This window comes from Narcine bancroftii, chromosome 3 (genome assembly GCF_036971445.1).
Source record: "Narcine bancroftii isolate sNarBan1 chromosome 3, sNarBan1.hap1, whole genome shotgun sequence".
Taxonomy (NCBI): domain Eukaryota; kingdom Metazoa; phylum Chordata; class Chondrichthyes; order Torpediniformes; family Narcinidae; genus Narcine; species Narcine bancroftii.
The window spans coordinates 6,559,526-6,579,965 of NC_091471.1; the positions used below are offsets into that span (position 1 = coordinate 6,559,526).

General features: G+C 51.8%; 1 protein-coding gene across 6 annotated transcripts in view; it reads left to right on the forward strand.

Annotated features, from left to right (window-relative positions):
* Positions 1 to 17,906: 17,906 nt before the first annotated feature.
* paip2b (poly(A) binding protein interacting protein 2B) overlaps positions 17,907 to 20,440 on the forward strand; it is a 128,387-nt gene continuing 125,853 nt past the window's right edge. Inside the window, exon 1 of one of the 6 annotated variants that reach the window (XM_069923446.1) lies at positions 17,907 to 18,009. The gene's annotated coding sequence lies outside the window, so the exon portion shown is untranslated. The other 5 variants (XM_069923442.1, XM_069923447.1, XM_069923443.1 and 2 more) reach the window with 5 other exon arrangements.

Here is a 20,440-nt window from a genome sequence, read left to right on the forward strand (position 1 = left end):
GCAACCTCTGTACCTGCAGGAGTGTACCACCACCGGCCTACTCCAGGGGGCAACCTCTGTACCTGCAGGAGTGTACCACCACCGGCCTACTCCAGGGGGCAACCTCTGTACCTGCAGGAGCGTACCACCACCGGCCTACTCCAGGGGGCAGCCTCTGTACCTGCAGGAGTGTACCACCACCGGCCTACTCCAGGGGGCACCCTCTGTACCTGCAGGAGTGTACCACCACCGGCCTACTCCAGGGGGCAACCTCTGTACCTGCAGGAGTGTACCACCACCGGCCTACACCAGGGGGCAACCTCTGTACCTGCAGGAGTGTACCACCACCGGCCTACTCCAGGGGGCAACCTCTGTACCTGCAGGAGTGTACCACCACCGGCCTACTCCAGGGGGCAACCTCTGTACCTGCAGGAGTGTACCACCACCGGCCTACTCCAGGGGGCAACCTCTGTACCTGCAGGAGTGTACCACCACCGGCCTACTCCAGGGGGCAACCTCTGTACCTGCAGGAGCGTACCACCACCAGCCTACTCCAGGGGGCAGCCTCTGTACCTGCAGGAGCGTACCACCACCAGCCTACTCCAGGGGGCACCCTCTGTACCTGCAGGAGTGTACCACCACCGGCCTACTCCAGGGGGCAACCTCTGTACCTGCAGGAGTGTACCACCACCGGCCTACACCAGGGGGCAACCTCTGTACCTGCAGGAGTGTACCACCACCGGCCTACTCCAGGGGGCAACCTCTGTACCTGCAGGAGTGTACCACCACCGGCCTACTCCAGGGGGAAACCTCTGTACCTGCAGGAGTGTACCACCACCGGCCTACTGCAGGGGGGAAACCTCTGTACCTGCAGGAGTGTACCACCACCGGCCTACTCCAGGGGGCAACCTCTGTACCTGCAGGAGTGTACCACCACCGGCCTACTCCAGAGGGCAACCTCTGTACCTGCAGGAGTGTACCACCACCGGCCTACTCCAGGGGGCAACCTCTGTACCTGCAGGAGTGTACCACCACCGGCCTACTGCAGGGGGGAAACCTCTGTACCTGCAGGAGTGTACCACCACCGGCCTACTCCAGGGGGCAACCTCTGTACCTGCAGGAGTGTACAACTACCGGCCTACTCCAGGTGGCAACCTCTGTACCTGCAGGAGTGTACCACCACCGGCCTACTCCAGGGGGCAACCTCTGTACCTGCAGGAGTGTACCACCACCGGCCTACTCCAGGGGGCAGCCTCTGTACCTGCAGGAGTGTACCACCACCGGCCTACTCCAGGGGGCAACCTCTGTACCTGCAGGAGTGTACCACCACCGGCCTACTCCAGGGGGCAACCTCTGTACCTGCAGGAGTGTACCACCACCGGCCTACTCCAGGGGGCAACCTCTGTACCTGCAGGAGTGTACCACCACCGGCCTACTCCAGGGGGAAACCTCTGTACCTGCAGGAGTGTACCACCACCGGCCCACTGCAGGGGGGCAACCTCTGTACCTGCAGGAGTGTACCACCACCGGCCTACTCCAGGGGGCAACCTCTGTACCTGCAGGAGTGTACCACCACCGGCCTACTCCAGAGGGCAACCTCTGTACCTGCAGGAGTGTACCACCACCGGCCTACTCCAGGGGGCAACCTCTGTACCTGCAGGAGTGTACCACCACCGGCCTACTGCAGGGGGGCAACCTCTGTACCTGCAGAAGTGTACCACCACCGGCCTACTCCAGGGGGCAACCTCTGTACCTGCAGGAGTGTACCACCACCGGCCTACTCCAGGGGGCAACCTCTGTACCTGCAGGAGTGTACCACCACCGGCCTACTGCAGGGGGGCAACGTCTGTACTTGCAGGAGTGTAAGGGGACAGGACAACACCTGGCCGGCTGTCAATCAGTCGGCCTGAATGGATCAAGCCCCACCCGGTCGGGTGTCAATTACTCTCCGGGCTATAAGTCTGCGCCGGCCTCCTGAAGCCTCACTCAGAGTTACTGCAGCTGCAGCCAGACTGGCCCTGTGGAAGTCTTTGTGGATTAAAGCCTGTTGTACAGTCTTTACAACTGAAAAGTGGCAAAGCAGCAGGTATGGATGGAATCCCCCCAGAGGTCTGGAAGGCTGGCGGCAAAACTCTGCATGCCAAACTGCATGAGTTTTTCAAGCTTTGTTGGGACCAAGGAAAACTGCCTCAGGACCTTCGTGATGCCACCATCATCACCCTGTACAAAAACAAAGGCGAGAAATCAGACTGCTCAAACTACAGGGGAATCACGCTGCTCTCCATTGCAGGCAAAATCTTCGCTAGGATTCGACTAAATAGAATAATACCTAGTGTCGCCGAGAATATTCTCCCAGAATCACAGTGCGGCTTTCGCGCAAACAGAGGAACTACTGACATGGTCTTTGCCCTCAGACAGCTCCAAGAAAAGTGCAGAGAACAAAACAAAGGACTCTACATCACCTTTGTTGACCTCACCAAAGCCTTCGACACCGTGAGCAGGAAAGGGCTTTGGCAAATACTAGAGCGCATCGGATGTCCCCCAAAGTTCCTCAACATGATTATCCAACTGCACGAAAACCAACAAGGTCGGGTCAGATACAGCAATGAGCTCTCTGAACCCTTCTCCATTAACAATGGCGTGAAGCAAGGCTGTGTTCTCGCACCAACCCTCTTTTCAATCTTCTTCAGCATGATGCTGAACCAAGCCATGAAAGACCCCAACAATGAAGACGCTGTTTACATCCGGTACCGCACGGATGGCAGTCTCTTCAATCTGAGGCGCCTGCACGCTCACACCAAGACACAAGAGAAACTTGTCCGTGAACTACTCTTTGCAGACGATGCCGCTTTAGTTGCCCATTCAGAGCCAGCTCTTCAGCGCTTGACGTCCTGCTTTGCGGAAACTGCCAAAATGTTTGGCCTGGAAGTCAGCCTGAAGAAAACTGAGGTCCTCCATCAGCCAGCTCCCCACCATGACTACCAGCCCCCCCACATCTCCATCGGGCACACAAATCTCAAAACGGTCAACCAGTTTACCTATCTCGGCTGCACCATTTCATCAGATGCAAGGATCGACAATGAGATAGACAACAGACTCGCCAAGGCAAATAGCGCCTTTGGAAGACTACACAAAAGAGTCTGGAAAAACAACCAACTGAAAAACCTCACAAAGATAAGCGTATACAGAGCCGTTGTCATACCCACACTCCTGTTTGGCTCCGAATCATGGGTCCTCTACCGGCATCACCTAAGGCTCCTAGAATGCTTCCATCAGCGTTGTCTCCGCTCCATCCTCAACATTCATTGGAGCGACTTCATCCCTAACATCGAAGTACTCGAGATGGCAGAGGTCGACAGCATCGAGTCCACGCTGCTGAAGATCCAGCTGCGCTGGGTGGGTCACGTCTCCAGAATGGAGGACCATCGCCTTCCCAAGATCGTGTTATATGGCGAGTTCTCCACTGGCCACCGTGACAGAGGTGCACCAAAGAAAAGGTGCAATGACTGCCTAAAGAAATCTCTTGGTGCCTGCCACATTGACCACAGCCAGTGGGCTGATATCGCCTCAAACCGTGCATCTTGGCGCCTCACAGTTTGGCGGGCAGCAACCTCCTTTGAAGAAGACCGCAGAGCCCACCTCACTGACAAAAGGCAAAGGAGGAAAAACCCAACACCCAACCCCAACCAACCAATTTTCCCCTGCAGCCGCTGCAACCGTGTCTGCCTGTCCCGCATCGGACTTGTCAGCCACAAACGAGCCTGCAGCAGACGTGGACTTTTACCCCCTCCATAAATCTTCGTCCGCGAAGCCAAGCCAAAGAAAAAAAAAACAGTCTTTACCTTGTGTGTGTCTGATTCTGGCTAACAGCGCACCACAAGCTCATGTTGTTCTGTTTTTTAAAAAAGGCTCCAAAAGTAACTCTGGAAACAATAGGCCGGTGAGCCGGGTAAGGCTCAGGAGTAGGTAAATTATAGGGAGGTGTTCCTAGGCATTGGATTTATGAGTATTTGGGTAAGCCAGAAACTGATAGGGATAGTCAACATGGTAGACATCTCTTCTTTGGCTTGTCTTCGCAGATGAAGATTTATGGAGGGGTAAATGTCCATGTCAGCTGCAGGCTCGTTTGTGGCTGACAAGTCCGATGCGGGACAGGCAGACACGGATGCAGCGGTTGCAGGGGAAAATTGGTTGGTTGGGGTTGGGTGCTGGGTTTTTCCTCCTTTGCCTTTTGTCAGTGAGGTGGGCTCTGCGGTCTTCTTCAAAGGAGGTTGCTGCCCGCCAAACTGTGAGGCGCCAAGATGCACGGTTTGAGGCGATATCAGCCCACTGGCGGTGGTCAATGTGGCAGGCACCAAGAGATTTCTTTAGGCAGTCCTTGTACCTCTTCTTTGGTGCACCTCTGACACGATGGCCAGTGGAGAGCTCGCCATATAACACGATCTTGGGAAGGCGATGGTCCTCCATTCTGGAGACGTGACCTACCCAGCGCAGTTGGATCTTCAACAGCGTGGATTTGATGCTGTCAGCCTCTGCCATCTCGAGTACTTCGATGTTAGGGATGAAGTCGCTCCAATGAATGTTGAGGATGGAGCGGAGACAACGCTGGTGGAAGCATTCTAGGAGCCTTAGGTGATGCCGGTAGAGGACCCATGATTCGGAGCCGAACAGGAGTGTGGGTATGACAATGGCTCTGTATACGCTTATCTTTGTGAGGTTTTTCAATTGGTTGTTTTTCCAGACTCTTTTGTGTAGTCTTCCAAAGGCGCTATTTGCCTTGGCGAGTCTGTTGTCTATCTCGTTGTCGATCCTTGCATCTGATGAAATGGTGCAGCCGAGATAGGTAAACTGGTTGACCGTTTTGAGTTTTGTATGCCCGATGGAGATGTGGGGGGGCTGGTAGTCATGGTGGAGAGCTGGCTGATGGAGGACCTCAGTCTTCTTCAGGCTGACTTCCAGGCCAAACATTTTGGCAGTTTCCACAAAACAAGCGCTGAAGAGCTGGCTCTGAATGGGCAACTAAAGTGGCATCGTCTGCAAAGAGTAGTTCACGGACAAGTTGCTCTTGTGTCTTGGTGTGAGCTTGCAGGCGCCTCAGATTGAAGAAACTGCCATCCATGCGGTACCAGATGTAAACAGCGTCTTCATTGTTGAGGTCTTTCATGGCAGACTTCTAATATTCTAATAAAACCCTAACCCTAAGCCGCACCCCCCCCCCCCATCCTGCGACTTCTCCCAGCCTCCCATCCTCTCCGTCTCCTGTCCTATAATCCACTACCTCTCCTCCCCACTGGCCCACATGCTCAGGCTCAATCACGGTCAACTATCAATTAAACATAGACCATCACAACTGCTCCTCCCTCCATCCCCAGCCTCAAACGTACCTATTTCTCTCTTTAATTCAGTGCTACCACAATCCCTGTTTCCTGGTCCTCCTTGGGTTTGTGTGTGGTAGGTTGTGTCTAACCAATCTTATAGAATTTTCTGAGGAGGCTGCCAAGAACGTTGATGAAGGAAAGGATCTGGATGTTGTCCACATGGACTTTAGTAAGGCCTTTGATAAGGTTCCACATGGGAGATTTGTCAGGAAGGTGAGGTAGTGCACTGGATTCAACATTGGCTGGATGGGAGGAGCCAGAGAGTGGTGGTGGATGCTTGTTTTACAGACTGGAGGCCTGTCACTAGTGGTGTACCTCAGGGATCAGTGCTAGGAGCATTGTTGTCTGTCATCCAAATCAATGATCTGGATGATAATGTGATAAATTGGTACAGAAAGTTTAACAATAACACTAAGATTGGAGACGTTGTGGACAGTGAAGTTTTCAGAGCTTGCAGAGGGATCTGGACCAGCTGGAAAAATGGGCTGAAAAATGGCCGATGGAATTTAATACACACAAGTGTGAAGTGTTGCATTTTGGAAGGACAAACCAAGAAAGGACGTACACGGTGAATGGTCGAGCACTGAGGAGTGTGGTAGAACAGAGGAATCTGGGAATACAGATGCATCATTCCCTGAAAGTGGCATCACAGGTGGATAGGGTTGTAAAGAGATATTTTGGCATATTGGCCTTCATAAATTAAAGTATTGAGTACAGGAGTTGGGATGTTATGGTAAAGTTGTGTAAGACATTGGTGAGGCCAACTTTGAAATATTGTGCACAGTTTTGGTCACCTAACTACAGGAAAGGTCTCAATAAGATAGAGAGAGTGCAGAGAGGATTTATGAGGATGTTGCCTGGACTTCAGGAACTGAGTTACAGGGAAAGGTTAAACAGGTTAGGACTTTATTCCCTGGAGCGTAGAAGAATGAGGAGAGATTTGGTAGAGGTATTTAAAATTATGAGGGGGACAGACAGAGTAAATGTATGTGGGCTTTTTTTTTGAGGGTCGGTGAGATACAAACCAGAGGTCATTGGTTAAGGGTGAAAGGGGAAAAGTTTAGGGGGAATGTGAGGGGGAACTTCTTCACAGAGAGAGTGGTGGGAGTGTGGAATGAGCCACCAGCAGAGGTGGTGAATGTGGGCTCAGTTTTAACATTTGAGAAGAATTTGGGCCGGTACATTGATGGGAGGGGTACGGAGGGCAATGGACTGGGTGCAGGTCAGTGGGATTAGGTATAAAAATTGTTTGACATAGAATAGAAGAGCTGAAGGACCTGTTTCTGTGCTGTAATGGTCTATGGTTCTATGACCTCTTGACCCTTGAACTCAATCTGACTAAGAAGCCCACCATCCCATAAGCCTTCTTAACTATCCTATCAACCTCAGACTTCAGATTTTATTGTCAGTGTATCCTGGGGGGGGTAAGGTGAACGGCCAGAAGTCCTGATACACGTGGGTACAAATGACGTGGATAAGATGAAGGAGGAGAACATGAAGAGGGACTACCGTGAGTTCGGAAGGAGGTTAAGAAGCAGAACCTCCAGGATTGTAATCTCGGGGCTGCTACCTGTGCTGTACATGGGTGGGGACAAAAATAATAAAATTAGGAGGTTAAATGTGTGGCTGGAGGAATGGAGCAGAGTGCAGGGATTCAGGTTCATTGACCATTGGGATCTCTGCTGGGGAAGACAAGACCTCTACAGGAGGGATGGTTTACACCTGAATGCAATGGGGGCCAATATACTGGCAGTTAGGTTTAAAAATGCTGTCAGATTTGATTTAAACTAATTTGGCAGGGGGAAGGGAACAGGACTGATAGGGAAGCAGATAGGAGAGTGAATATAGGGGTGTTACCGTTAGACGGTGAAACAATAAGGAAAAAGGGAACTAAAAAGAATAGGAGAGTAGGGGCAAGTGCATCGAGAACAAAGGTGGAGGGAGAAAGAAGATATGGTATCAAGGTATTGTGAATGAATGCACGGAGTGTAAGGAATAAAATGGATGAGCTTGAGGCACAAATGGCAATGGGAGGTTATGATATTGTCGGAGTAACGGAGACATGGCTGCAGGATGGGTAGGATTGGGAAATAAATGTTCCAGGGTACACGTCCTATAGAAAAGACAGAAAGTTAGGAAGAGGGGGTGGGGTAGCTCTGTTGGTAAGAAATGAAATTCAGGCGTTTGAAAGGAAAGACATTGAAACAGGTGGGGTAGAGTCTGTTTGGATAGAATTAAGAAATTTTAAAGGCATGAGGACCATAATGGGGGTCATTTACAGGCCTCCGAAAAGTAGCTTAGATATCAGTAGAAGTATAAATCAGGAATTAAGAGTGGCATGTCAAAGTGGTAGCAATACAGTAGTTATGGGGGACTTTAACATGAAGGTGTACTGGTATAATGAGACGGGGGCAGGAGCACAAGAGACTGAGCTTATTGAATGTCTACGAGATACTTTCTTGGAGCAGCTAGTGGAGGAACCTACCGGGGGAAGTCGATTCTGGACTTGGTGCTGTGCAGCGACGCAGAGTTAATAAGTGACCTCGATGTAGGGGAGCCATTAGGGAATAGTGACCATGGTATGGTTACTTTTGAGCTGCAATTAGAAAGGGAAAAAGAAAGGATGTCAGAAGCATCTGTACTGCAGTTAAATAAAGGGGATTATGCAGCTATGAGGGAGGAGCTAGCCAAAATAAAATGGAAAGATACACTAGCTGGGAGGACAACTGGGGAAAATGGCAGGTATTTTTGGACATTTTTCACAGGTTTCAGGACAAATTTATTCCAAAGTGGAGGAAAGGCTCTAGGAGATGCAAATGGCAGCCGTAGCTAACTAATAAAATCAAGTGTAATATCAAATCCAAAGGGAGTAAGTATAGGATAGCGAAGCGGAGTGGGAAGTTAGAGGATTGGGAAACCTTCAAAGAGCATCAGAGGGTAATTAAGAAAGTCATGAGAGAGGAAAATGAAGTACGAGAGGAAATTAGCAAATAATATAATGGAGGATAGCAAAAGCTTTTTTAAATATGTGAAGAGGAAGAAATTGGTTCGGTCTAAAATTGGTCCATTAAGAATGGAAAAGGGTGAAATTATTACCGGAAACAAGGAGATGGCTGAGGAATTTAACAAATACTTGGCAACTGTCTTCACCAAGGAGGATATAGGTTATGGTCAGTTAGGGGGTAGTGGTCATGCGGTATCAAGAGACTTGGGGAACTTTCCTGGGGAAGTAGGGGATCTAATGGATATCCAGATCCAGAAACAGGAGGTTGTGAGTGAATTGTTGGGACTGAGGGCTGATAAATCCCCAGGGCCTGATGGGCTGCATCCCAGGGTGCTTAAAGAAGTTGCTATGGAAATTGTGGAGGCACTGGTCGACATTTTCCAAAGTTCCATAGATTCGGGGGAGGTCCCTGAGGATTGGAGAGTGGCTGATGTGGTGCCGATTTTTAAGAAGGGAGGGAGGGAGAAAACGGGAAATTATAGACCGGTCAGCCTGACGTCGGTGGTGGGGAAGATATTGGAGTCTATCATAAAAGGAGTAATAGCAGAACACTTAGGCAGAAATAATAGTACAAGGGCTAGTCAGCATGGATTCCTTAAGGGTAAGTCATGCTTGACTAACCTTCTGGAATTTTTCGAGGATGTGACAAAGAGGGTGGACTTGGGAGAGCCAGTGGATGTGGTGTATTTGGACTTCCAGAAGGCCTTTGATAAGGTACCGCACGGGAGACTAGTGGGCAAGATCAGGGAGCATGGTATTGGAGGTAAGGTGCTGACGTGGATAGGAAATTGGTTAAGAAATGGGAAACAAAGGGTTGGGGTAAGCGGGTCTTTTTCAGGATGGCAGGATGTGACGAGTGGGGTGCCGCAGGGATTGGTATTGGGTCCTCAGTTGTTTGTAATTTATGTAAATGATTTGGATGAGGGGATTATTAATAACTTGAGCAAATTTGCAGATGACACGAAACTGGGTGGCGGTGTGGGGTGTGAGGAGGATGTCAGGAAAATGCAGAGGGACTTGGACAGGTTGGGGGTGTGGGCTGCTGAATGGAAGATGACGTTCAATGTGAGCAAATGTGAGGTTATCCATTTTGGGGGCAATAATAGGAAAGCTGAGTATTATTTAAATGGAGACAAGCTAGGGAGTGGGGAGGAGCAAATGGATCTGGGAGTACTTGTTCACTGGTCACTGAAGGCTAACATGCAGGTTCAGAAAGCTGTGAAGAAGGCTAATGGCATGTTGGCTTTCATAAAGAGGGGATTGGAGTATAGGAACAGAGACGCCCTTCTGCAGTTGTACAGGGCCCTGGTGAGACCCCACCTGGAGTATTGCGTCCAGTTCTGGTCTCCAGTTTTGAGGAAGGACATATTAGCTATAGAGGGTGTGCAGCGCAGATTTACAAGGTTAGTTTCAGGGATGGCGGGGTTGACATATGCTGAAAGGCTAGAAAAACTGGACTTGTATCCGATGGAGTTTAGAAGGATGAGGGGGGACATGATTGAAGTATACAAAATCATCAGGGGGATAGACAAGGTGAAGTCTGATTACTTGTTCCCAATGATGGGGGAGACGAGGACTAGAGGGCATAGTTTAAGAATACAGGGTAGGCCCTTTAGGACGGAAATGAGAAAACATTTTTTTACCCAGAGAAGTGTGAATCTGTGGAATGCTCTGCCACAGAGGGTGGTAGAGGCAGATTCGCTGATTATGTTCAAAAGAGAGTTAGATAAGACTCGAGTGGGCAAAGGAGTTAAGGGTTATGGGGATAAGGCTGGAAAGGGGTACTGATGGTAATGATCAGCCATGATCTGTAAAATGGCGGTGCTGGCTCGACGGGCCGAAGGGCCTACTCTAGCTCCTATTGCCTATTGTCTATTGTCTATTGTCATACAACCCTGAGATTCTTTGTCTTGTGGGCCTGGCAGAATTACCAATAATCGGTAGTTCAAAAAAAAAACCCTGTACACATTATATACATGTAAACAAATAAAGAACTGTAAACAGGTAACAAAAGTAAACAAGCTGACTCTGCAATAAAGAGAGAATAAAAAAGAAAATAAATAAAGTGCACAAGTGCGAGTCCTTAAATGAGTCCCTGACTGAGTTCATTGTTGAGGAGTCTGATGGTGGAGGGGGAGAAGCTATTCCTGAACCTGGTGGAATGAGTCGTGGCTCCTAGACCTCTTTCCTGATGGTCTTTGCTGCTGCTCTCCAATGGTGGCATTCCCTGTAGATGTATTCAATAGTGGGGAAAGTTTTTTCCTGTGATGTCCTGGGCTGTGTCCACTACCTTTTGGAGGGTTTTACACTCAGGAGTATTGGTGTCCCCATACCAGACTGTGATGCAGCTGGTCAGTACACTTTCCACCACACTTCTGTTGAAATTTGCCAGGGTTTCTATTGTCATGCCAAACCTCCGCAAACTTATGAGAAAGTAGAGGCGCTGACGTGCCTCAATGGCCTCCTCTTTAACTTTGAGACTGCTCAGTCAGGGTGACCATCATCCTCTCTGCACCGACTGTATCCAGCCCTGTAAGAATTTTGTGCACGAGATCGTTTCTCAGTCTTCCAGCCTCTGAAGAGTGAAGGCCTGGTCTATTGATCCTCTCCTCATGGGACAGCCAATCTCTATCACAGGATCTGGTCTCATTCACCTTCACTGAATTTTTTTTCTGTTTAAACACACATCATGTGAACAGGTCCACGAGCCCAAATACGCCAATGAACCTACAAACCCTATATGCAATTAGGCAAGGAAACCAGAGCTCCTGGAGAAATCAAAATCAGAATTTATTGTCCTGAATGTTGCAAAATTAATTGCTTTGTCACAGGCAAACCTTAATATAAAACACCTTACAAAATAAGTTAAAATTATACAAGAAAAAGGAAAAGTTAAACTAAGGCAGTGTCTTTGTGTAGCAATTGGAGGGAGAACAAATGCTTTAATTAGCTTATAACTAAGGGTCAGGTTCAACAATAGTCTTCAGAAGGGTTCTAGGTATAGATGGAAAACCAGGGTTACATGTGGGCAGATGGGGCAGAGCCAGGAGTGGGGACAGCCACAGCACAACACCCTACCAGTGAATCCCAGTTCCTTGCACTTTGGTTCATTGATCATTCAGGAATCTGATGGCAGCAGGGAAGAAGCTGTCCTTGAGTCATGAGTGCTTGTCTTCAGGCTCCAGGTAGCAGAGTGAAGAGGGCATAGCCTGGGTGGTGAGAGACCTTGAGGACAGAGGCTACTTTCTTAAGTCCCCATCTCTTGTAGATGTCCTTGATGGAGTCAAGGCTGGTGTCCATGATTTCTCAGGCTGAGTTAACAACCCCCTGCAGTTTTTTCTTGTCCTGGATGTTGGCACCTCTGCACCAGACAGTGATGCAACCAGCCAAAATGCTCTCCATGGTACACCTGTAGAAGTTTACGAGAGTCTTCAGTGTCAAACCGAATCTCCTCAAACTCTTCACTAAGTATAGCTGCTGGCTAACCTTTTTAGGGATTGCAAGATAGTTGCTACACAAACAATTAAAAGAACACATTCACTCGTTCTTCAGCACATAAAAAGGCGACAACATTTTTATTATCCCAAAAACAACAACCACCTTCTTCGTCCCAGAAAGCCCCATTGGACACAGCCTCCTGCCATCCCCATTCACTCTAAACCTTCTGTGCCCTGCCCAGGCGCATAAACCATCATGCTGTTTGAACTCCCTGTTCCAGCCCACACATGTGCTTTACATCTCTCATGCATTGCCCTTGATATACATGGTGAAAGAGGAAATGTTTAGTGGGAACGGTTGGTGTAGCGGGTAGGGTAACACTTTTACGGCGCCAGTGATCAGGACCGGGGTTCAAATCCTGTGCTGTTTGTAAGGAATTTGTACATTCTCCCCATGTCTGCATGGGTTTTCCCCAGGGGCTCCAGTTTCCTGCTACCTTTTGAAACATACTGGGGGGTGTACATTGGGCGGCATGGACTCATGGGCCAAAATGGTCTGTTACTGTGTGGTATGTCTAAATTTTTTTAAAAATTGAAATGAGGGGGAGCTTCATACGAGTGTGGAACAAGCTGCCAGATGAAGTGGTGAATGTGGGCTCAATTTTAACATTTCAGAATTTGGACAGGTACATGGATGGGACGGGTAGGAGGGCTGTGGTGCAGGTGCACGTCAATGGGACTAGGCAGGAAAATGGCTCAGCACAGGCTTGTAGGGCCGAAGGGGCTTGTTTCTGTGCTGTAATGTCCTATGGTTCTATACCCTGGCTGAGGGTAAGAGAGGAAGAGTAAACCTTCTAATTTCACTAGATTGGAAAACTTTTAGGATGGTGTTGTATGACCTTGTAAGGGCCATCTTAAACATGCTGGAGTGGCTGGCGAATGTCGATGACTGCCTGTGCCTGTCTGCAGTCCTGCATTGCCGACTGCAGGGAGAAACTCATTGTACCTGCAGGGAGTTAACCTGGACAACTGCCTCCACCTACTCCCTGCCAATCACCAGACGCTCAAAAAGGCATTCTGGCCCTTTGGCAAAAGCAGAGCAAATGGAGCCAGAAAGGATAAAGAACCACGTGTGCACGTTTAAACTAATTAAAGCCTGTAGTCCAGCCTTTTGTTGTTTGTGCTTGTTTGATCACACTGCATTGCACGGCAGTCATGCCAAATGGAAATGTGTGTGGTGTTGTAGTCCCTGCAAATCCTTCAGGATTGTAAATATTGCAAATGTATGTTTTTTTTTTACCCCCAAATTAAGCTTTATTCACAATAAAAACCATATACAAAGGAAAATTGTTTCAAATCAATCAATATTTATTTATTTTAAAGTTTATTAGTTGCATGAATGGAAAAAATTTAAAATATTCAAAAAAGGAAAATTGAGCAGACCTTTTGCATCCTGAGGTGTTAATTTCAGATATCTTTGGCTTGGCTTCGCGGACGAAGATTTATGGAGGGGGTAAAAAGTCCACGTCAGCTGCAGGCTCGTTTGTGGCTGACCAGTCCGATGCGGGACAGGCAGACACGATTGCAGCGGTTGCAAGGGAAAATTGGTTGGTTGGGGTTGGGTGTTGGGTTTTTCCTCCTTTGCCTTTTGTCAGTGAGGTGGGCTCTGCGGTCTTCTTCAAAGGAGGCTGCTGCCCGCCAAACTGTGAGGCGCCAAGATGCACGGTTTGAGGCGTTATCAGCCCACTGGCGGTGGTCAATGTGGCAGGCACCAAGAGATTTCTTTAGGCAGTCCTTGTACCTTTTCTTTGGTGCACCTCTGTCACGGTGGCCAGTGGAGAGCTCGCCATATAATACGATCTTGGGAAGGCGATGGTCCTCCATTCTGGAGACGTGACCCATCCAGCGCAGCTGGATCTTCAGCAGCGTGGACTCGATGCTGTCGACCTCTGCCATCTCGAGTACCTCGACGTTAGGGGTGTGAGCGCTCCAATGGATGTTGAGGATGGAGCGGAGACAACGCTGGTGGAAGCGTTCTAGGAGCCGTAGGTGGTGTCGGTAAAGGACCCATGATTCGGAGCCGAACAGGAGTGTGGGTATGACAACGGCTCTGTATACGCTTATCTTTGTGAGGTTTTTCAGTTGGTTGTTTTTCCAGACTCTTTTGTGTAGTCTTCCAAAGGCGCTATTTGCCTTGGCGAGTCTGTTGTCTATCTCATTGTCGATCCTTGCATCTGATGAAATGGTGCAGCCGAGATAGGTAAACTGGTTGACCGTTTTGAGTTTTGTGTGCCCGATGGAGATGTGGGGGGGCTGGTAGTCATGGTGGGGAGCTGGCTGATGGAGGACCTCAGTTTTCTTCAGGCTGACTTCCAGGCCAAACATTTTGGCAGTTTCCGCAAAGCAGGACGTCAAGCGCTGAAGAGCTGGCTCTGAATGGGCAACTAAAGCGGCATCATCTGCAAAGAGTAGTTCACGGACAAGTTTCTCTTGTGTCTTGGTGTGAGCTTGCAGGCGCCTCAGATTGAAGAGACTGCCATCCGTGCGGTACCGGATGTAAACAGCGTCTTCATTGTTGGGGTCTTTCATGGCTTGGTTCAGCATCATGCTGAAGAAGATTGAAAAGAGGGTTGGTGCGAGAACACAGCCTTGCTTCACGCCATTGTTAATGGAGAAGGGTTCAGAGAGCTCATTGCTGTATCTGACCCGACCTTGTTGGTTTTCGTGCAGTTGGATAATCATGTTGAGGAACTTTGGGGGACATCCGATGCGCTCTAGTATTTGCCAAAGCCCTTTCCTGCTCACGGTGTCGAAGGCTTTGGTGAGGTCAACAAAGGTGATGTAGAGTCCTTTGTTTTGTTCTCTGCACTTCAGATATACATTCCATTATATTCCACTGTAATATAAATTAAGGAGTTTGCGAAGGTTTGGTATGACATCGGAAATTCTGGCAAATTTCTTAACAGATGTGTGGTGGAAAATGTGCTGATTGGCTGCATCACGGTCTGGTATAGCAGCACCAATACACCTGAGTAGAAAGCCCCCAAAAGGAAATGGACACAGCCCAGGACATCAATGGTAAAACCCTCCTCACCATCAAGAATGTTGGAGGGCAGTAGCAATCATCAAGGATCCACATTACCCAGCACACTCTCTGATTTCACTGCTGCCATCAGAAAAGAGGTATAGGTACCACAAGACTCACACTGTCAGGTCCAGGAACAGCTGCTCCCCCTCCACCATCAGACTCCTGAGCAACAAACTCAACCAGGGACTCATTTAAGAACTCTTATTTTTGCACTTCATTGATTTTTTTAAAATTCTCTGGACATATTGCACAGTCAGTTTATTTACATTCATTATATGTTTACAGTTCTTTATTTGTTTACATATCAGTTGTGCAGTATTTTTGCATGACCACTAAGTAAGTAGTAATTCTGCCTCGCCCACAGGAAAATATATACTGTCAAATACAAAACCAATGTTTCGGCTTGAGCCCTCTATTAAGGTATGGGACCTGTGACAGATTATGTTGTGTTTGTATTGTAAATAGATATGTTTTTGGGAGATAAATTAGGGCAGGTTTTTAGAGTAGGTCACATACAGACACTTTAAAACAGATCTTATTTAAAATACTGGAGCTCTGCTAATGCTAGACATATCAGCCCCAGAGCATTTGCAGAAGTTTAGGAGAATGCCAGAGACTTCATTAATGGATTGTTGTTTACAAAAAGGCAACAGATGAAATAGCTTGTCAGAGCCAGATATTGTCTGGAAGGAAACTTGCTGTTCTAAGAAGGTCATATCGTTTTGCAAACAGAGAGAGAGAGAGAGAGAGAGAGAGAGAGAGAGAGAGAGAGAGAGAGAGAGAGAGAGAGAGAGAGAGAGAGAGACACACACACACACACGCACACAGATCACTTCTACAGTTTTACAGTCACCAGCAGCAGCTGGGACTGGAACAGGACAAGCCGGCAAGCTTGTGGAAAACCCCATGTGGAAGACAGGTGGTGAGTGCTTAGTTCACCCAGGTCAAAACCCTTGTGGTTCATGCAAGAGGAGAGGACTGGCTGTCTAATGTTTCACTTGGAATAAGGGAAACAAAAAGGAACTCTGTGGTGACCTGAAAGAAAGAGGTTGTCATCTGGAGAACCCTGATGGGGCAAGTTCCTTCAGCAAGACACTAAAGTGGCTGATTAAAAAGAAATCAGTCATGGGTGTCAAGCGAACAACAGATCTCTCACTGAAAACCAACATGAACGTTCCTGAGCGGTAACCATTTACCTTTCAAACGCCAAAGCCTGATGAACTTTATAAATGTTAAATTCTGTGCACAGTATAAGAATTGCCTGCAACCAGTGAACTTGGAGGAATGAGAAGTGAGATTGGACTGTGAACCAAAGAACTTTTCAGAACTTACACACATATAACATATATGTGCACTTAGAATTAGTAGGGGGTTGTTAGGTTAATTAAGTCAATAGCAATAAGTTAAAGTGTGATTCTGTTTTCATGTTTAAAGATAATTAAAAGCAACCTTTGTTTAAGTAACCATTTGTCTTGGTGAATATCTATTCCTGCTAGGTTTTGGGGTCCTCTGGGCTCGTAACAGACCAAAGGAACTGCTCACACTAATCATCTGAGACTCTTAAATTTTTTAATTTAAATTTAGACATACTGATGGTAACAGGCCCTTCTGGCCCATGAACGTGCTGCCCAATTACAAACTATTGATCTACAACCCCTGCTATGTTTTGAAAGTTGGAAGGAAACTGGAGCCTCCAGGGAAAGTATCATGCAGACATGGGGAGAACATACAAACTCCTTAGACAGTGTGGGATTTGAACCCTGGTCCCAATCACTGGCGGTGTAACAGTGTTATAGCATTGCGCTAACCCCTACCCCAGTCTCATATGAACAAAACAATACTTATTTATTTGTATCGTTGAAATACTTCTCCTGCATGTGTATTATCTGTATATGTGTTATCTGTGTGTCTGTGTGCTTTGCACCAAGGACCAGACAACTCTGTTTCTTCAGGTTCTACTTGAACAGATGACAATAAACTTGACATAATTTTTCACGCATCTCCGTTGCCACCAGATTTCAGATTTATTGTCAGAGTACATCACAGACCTGAGATTCTTTTTTCCTGCAGGCCACGCAGAATAGCCATTTATTGGTACTGCGGCATGTCAACAAATAAACAACGAACTGTGCAATACAAAGAGGAGAGAGAAAAAAAAGCAGTAAAGTGCAAAAGAGTCCTTAAATGAGTTTGTCGTTGAGGATTCCGATGGGTGGAGGGGGAGCAGCTGTTCCTGAACCTGGTGGTGCGAGTCTTGGGGCCCCGACGGCCTCTTTCCTGATGGCAGCAGCGAGAACAGAGCATGTGCTGGGTGGGGTGGGTCCTTGACGATGGCTGCTGCCCTCCGACGGCAGCGTTCCCCGTCGATGTTCTCGATGGCGGGGAGCGTTTTGCCTGTGACGTCCACTAGCTTTTGGAGGGCTTTTCTTGGCGCCTCACAGTTCGGCGGGCAGCAACCTCCTTTGAAGAAGACCGCAGAGCCCACCTCACTGACAAAAGGCAAAGGAGGAAAAACCCAACCCCAACCAACCAATTTTCCCCTGCAACCGTGTCCCGCATCGGACTTGTCAGCCACAAACGAGCCTGCAACTGACGTGGACATTACCCCCCCCCCCCCCCCATAAATCTCAGACCGTGATGATCAGCCTATGTTGCAGTCCCTCCAAATCCTTCTTCTTGGCTGCAAATCTTTTTTCCTCATTCACCATCTACAAAGGGAAGCTGAGCACCCTCGGGTGTCCTAAACAGATAGACATGCCATGACTGCATGTTGCAGCATTAATTCACTCATTTGCAGCGTTGCACCCCCTGCCACCGCTGCAAATGAGTGAATGAATGCAGTCATTTCCCAGCCCAGAGTTTGAGGAGGTTTCCCCTGCGGTCTCAGCCCCTTCAATGCCCCAGAGTGGGAGGAGTGCAGGCTCTGGACGAGACCAGGAGCCGACCGTCTGCAACACGTTGACATTTCAACAGCGGTAACAATCAAGCGTCCAATCAGGAACACAGGACAACGTCACTATGGGCATCAGAGCCAATCAGGAACGTCATAGCCGCCAAGGTTGTGGAGGGGGAGGGGGAGGTCCGCTGACTTGTTTGCCCCACCTTTTCGTGGATGATTGACAGGTAGTTGAACCAATCAAGTCGTTGAACTCTTAAAAAAAGGGCCGTAGAGTCCTCGATTTTCATCCGATCGCACGGAAGGTGCCTGTGGATGTTCAAATATTCCTGAAAAAAATGCACGAAGGTGATTCTTTTCGCCTCAGCCGCTGTTCGTCCGGTCCTGAAAGCCGACGACCATCGCGCCCCACGCCGGTGGGCGGGCCAGGAGGCGCGGCTGCGGAACGCTGTCCGCCCTCCTCATTGGCTGGAACGACGCTGCGTGATGACGTCGCGGCCTTGCCTTTTTTGGGGGGGTCTCGCCCCCTGAAAAACAACCGCGAGTGCGCGCGTGCTCCCCTCCTGCCCGCCCCCCCCCCGCGCACCGAGACTTTCAGAGGGACGCGGCCCTCGGCCAATTGGGTCGAGGGGTGGTTTCATTCTGCCATTCCCATTGGGTAAGAGGGCTGTCCATTGAGCAGAAGAGGCGGGTCAGCGAGGAGCTGGTCCAATAGCATTCAGGAACGGGGACAACCGTTTTTATTCCGAGCAGGAGTTCGTTTGTTTGGCCGCGCGCGTCCGCTCGCTCGACCCTCGCCGAGAGAAAGGGCTTTAAACGTGATCGGCCTGAGGTAAATATCTGTCCAGCGGCCATGAGTGGAGCGTGGAGAGGCCCGAGGCCCAGGGCCGGGGCCCCGCCGACTCTTGCTCGGAGCTGCCACTGAAATGCCACTTGGCTGGAGCAAAGGGGCTCCTCAGGCAGCTGCTTGGGCCCGAGGCCTGGTGTCTTCCCCCGGAGAACCTCCGCCATCCCCTCCCGCGGTCTCAACTAGGCTTATCCCGATCAGAACGACCCCTCCCCCCCGCCCCCCCCCCCTCCCCCCCGCCCCCCCGCCCCCCCCCTCCCCCCCTCCCCCCCGCCCCCCCGCCCCCTCCCCCTCCCCCCCGCCCCCCTCCCCCCCTCCCCCCCTCCCCCTCCCCCTCCCCCCCTCCCCCTCCCCCCCTCCCCCTCCCCCCCTCCCCCTCCCCCTCCCCCCCTCCCCCTCCCCCCCTCCCCCTCCCCCCCTCCCCCTCCCCCCCTCCCCCTCCCCCCCTCCCCCTCCCCCTCTTACCCCCTCCCCCTCTTACCCCCTCCCCCTCTTGCCCCCTCCCCCCCGCCCCCTCCCCCCCGCCCCCTCCCCCCCGCCCCCTCCCCCCGCCCCCTCCCCCCCGCCCCCTCCCCCCCGCCCCCTCCCCCCCGCCCCCTCCCCCCCGCCCCCTCCCCCCCGCCCCCTCCCCCCCGCCCCCTCCCCCCCGCCCCCGCCCCCCTCCCCCCCGCCCCCCTCCCCCCCGCCCCCCTCCCCCCCGCCCCCCCTCCCCCTCCCCCCCTCCCCCTCCCCCCCCTCCCCCTCCCCCCCCTCCCCCTCCCCCCCCCTCCCCCTCCCCCCCCTCCCCCTCCCCCCCCTCCCCCTCCCCCCCTCCCCCTCGCCCCCCTCCCCCTCGCCCCCCTCCCCCTCGCCCCCCTCCCCCTCCCCCTCTTACCCCCTCCCCCTCTTACCCCCTCCCCCCCTTACCCCCTCCCCCCGCCCCCTCCCCCCGCCCCCTCCCCCCCGCCCCCTCCCCCCCGCCCCCTCCCCCCCGCCCCCTCCCCCCCGCCCCCTCCCCCCCCCCCTCCCCCCCGCCCCCTCCCCCCCGCCCCCTCCCCCCGCCCCCTCCCCCCCGCCCCCTCCCCCCGCCCCCTCCCCCCCGCCCCCTCCCCCCCGCCCCCTCCCCCCGCCCCCTCCCCCCGCCCCCTCCCCCCCGCCCCCTCCCCCCCCACCCCCTCCCCCCCCGCCTCCCCCCCCGCCCCCTCCCCCCCGCCCCCTCCCCCCCTCCCCCCCGCCCCCTCCCCCCCGCCCCCTCCCCCCGCCCCCTCCCCCCCGCCCCCTCCCCCCGCCCCCTCCCCCCCGCCCCCTCCCCCCCGCCCCCTCCCCCCGCCCCCTCCCCCCCGCCCCCTCCCCCCCCACCCCCTCCCCCCCCCGCCTCCCCCCCGCCCCCTCCCCCCGCCCCCTCCCCCCCTCCCCCCCGCCCCCTCCCCCCCGCCCCCTCCCCCCCGCCCCCTCCCCCCGCCCCCTCCCCCCGCCCCCTCCCCCCCGCCCCCTCCCCCCCGCCCCCTCCCCCCCGCCCCCTCCCCCCCGCCCCCTCCCCCCCGCCCCCTCCCCCCCGCCCCCTCCCCCCCGCCCCCTCCCCCCCGCCCCCTCCCCCCCGCCCCCTCCCCCCCGCCCCCTCCCCCTCCCCCCCACCCCCTCCCCCTCCCCCCCCACCCCCACCCCCTCACCCCCTCCCGCCCCCCCTCCCCCTCCCGCCCCCTCATCCCCCCCCCCAGGTCCTTGGCTTCAATCCTTCTTTCTGTTCCCATCTTAAATTCTGAGCCCAGAACCATACTTGATGTCAATCTCACTACACACAACCCATTATCTCTGGTCTCCACCACATCCTA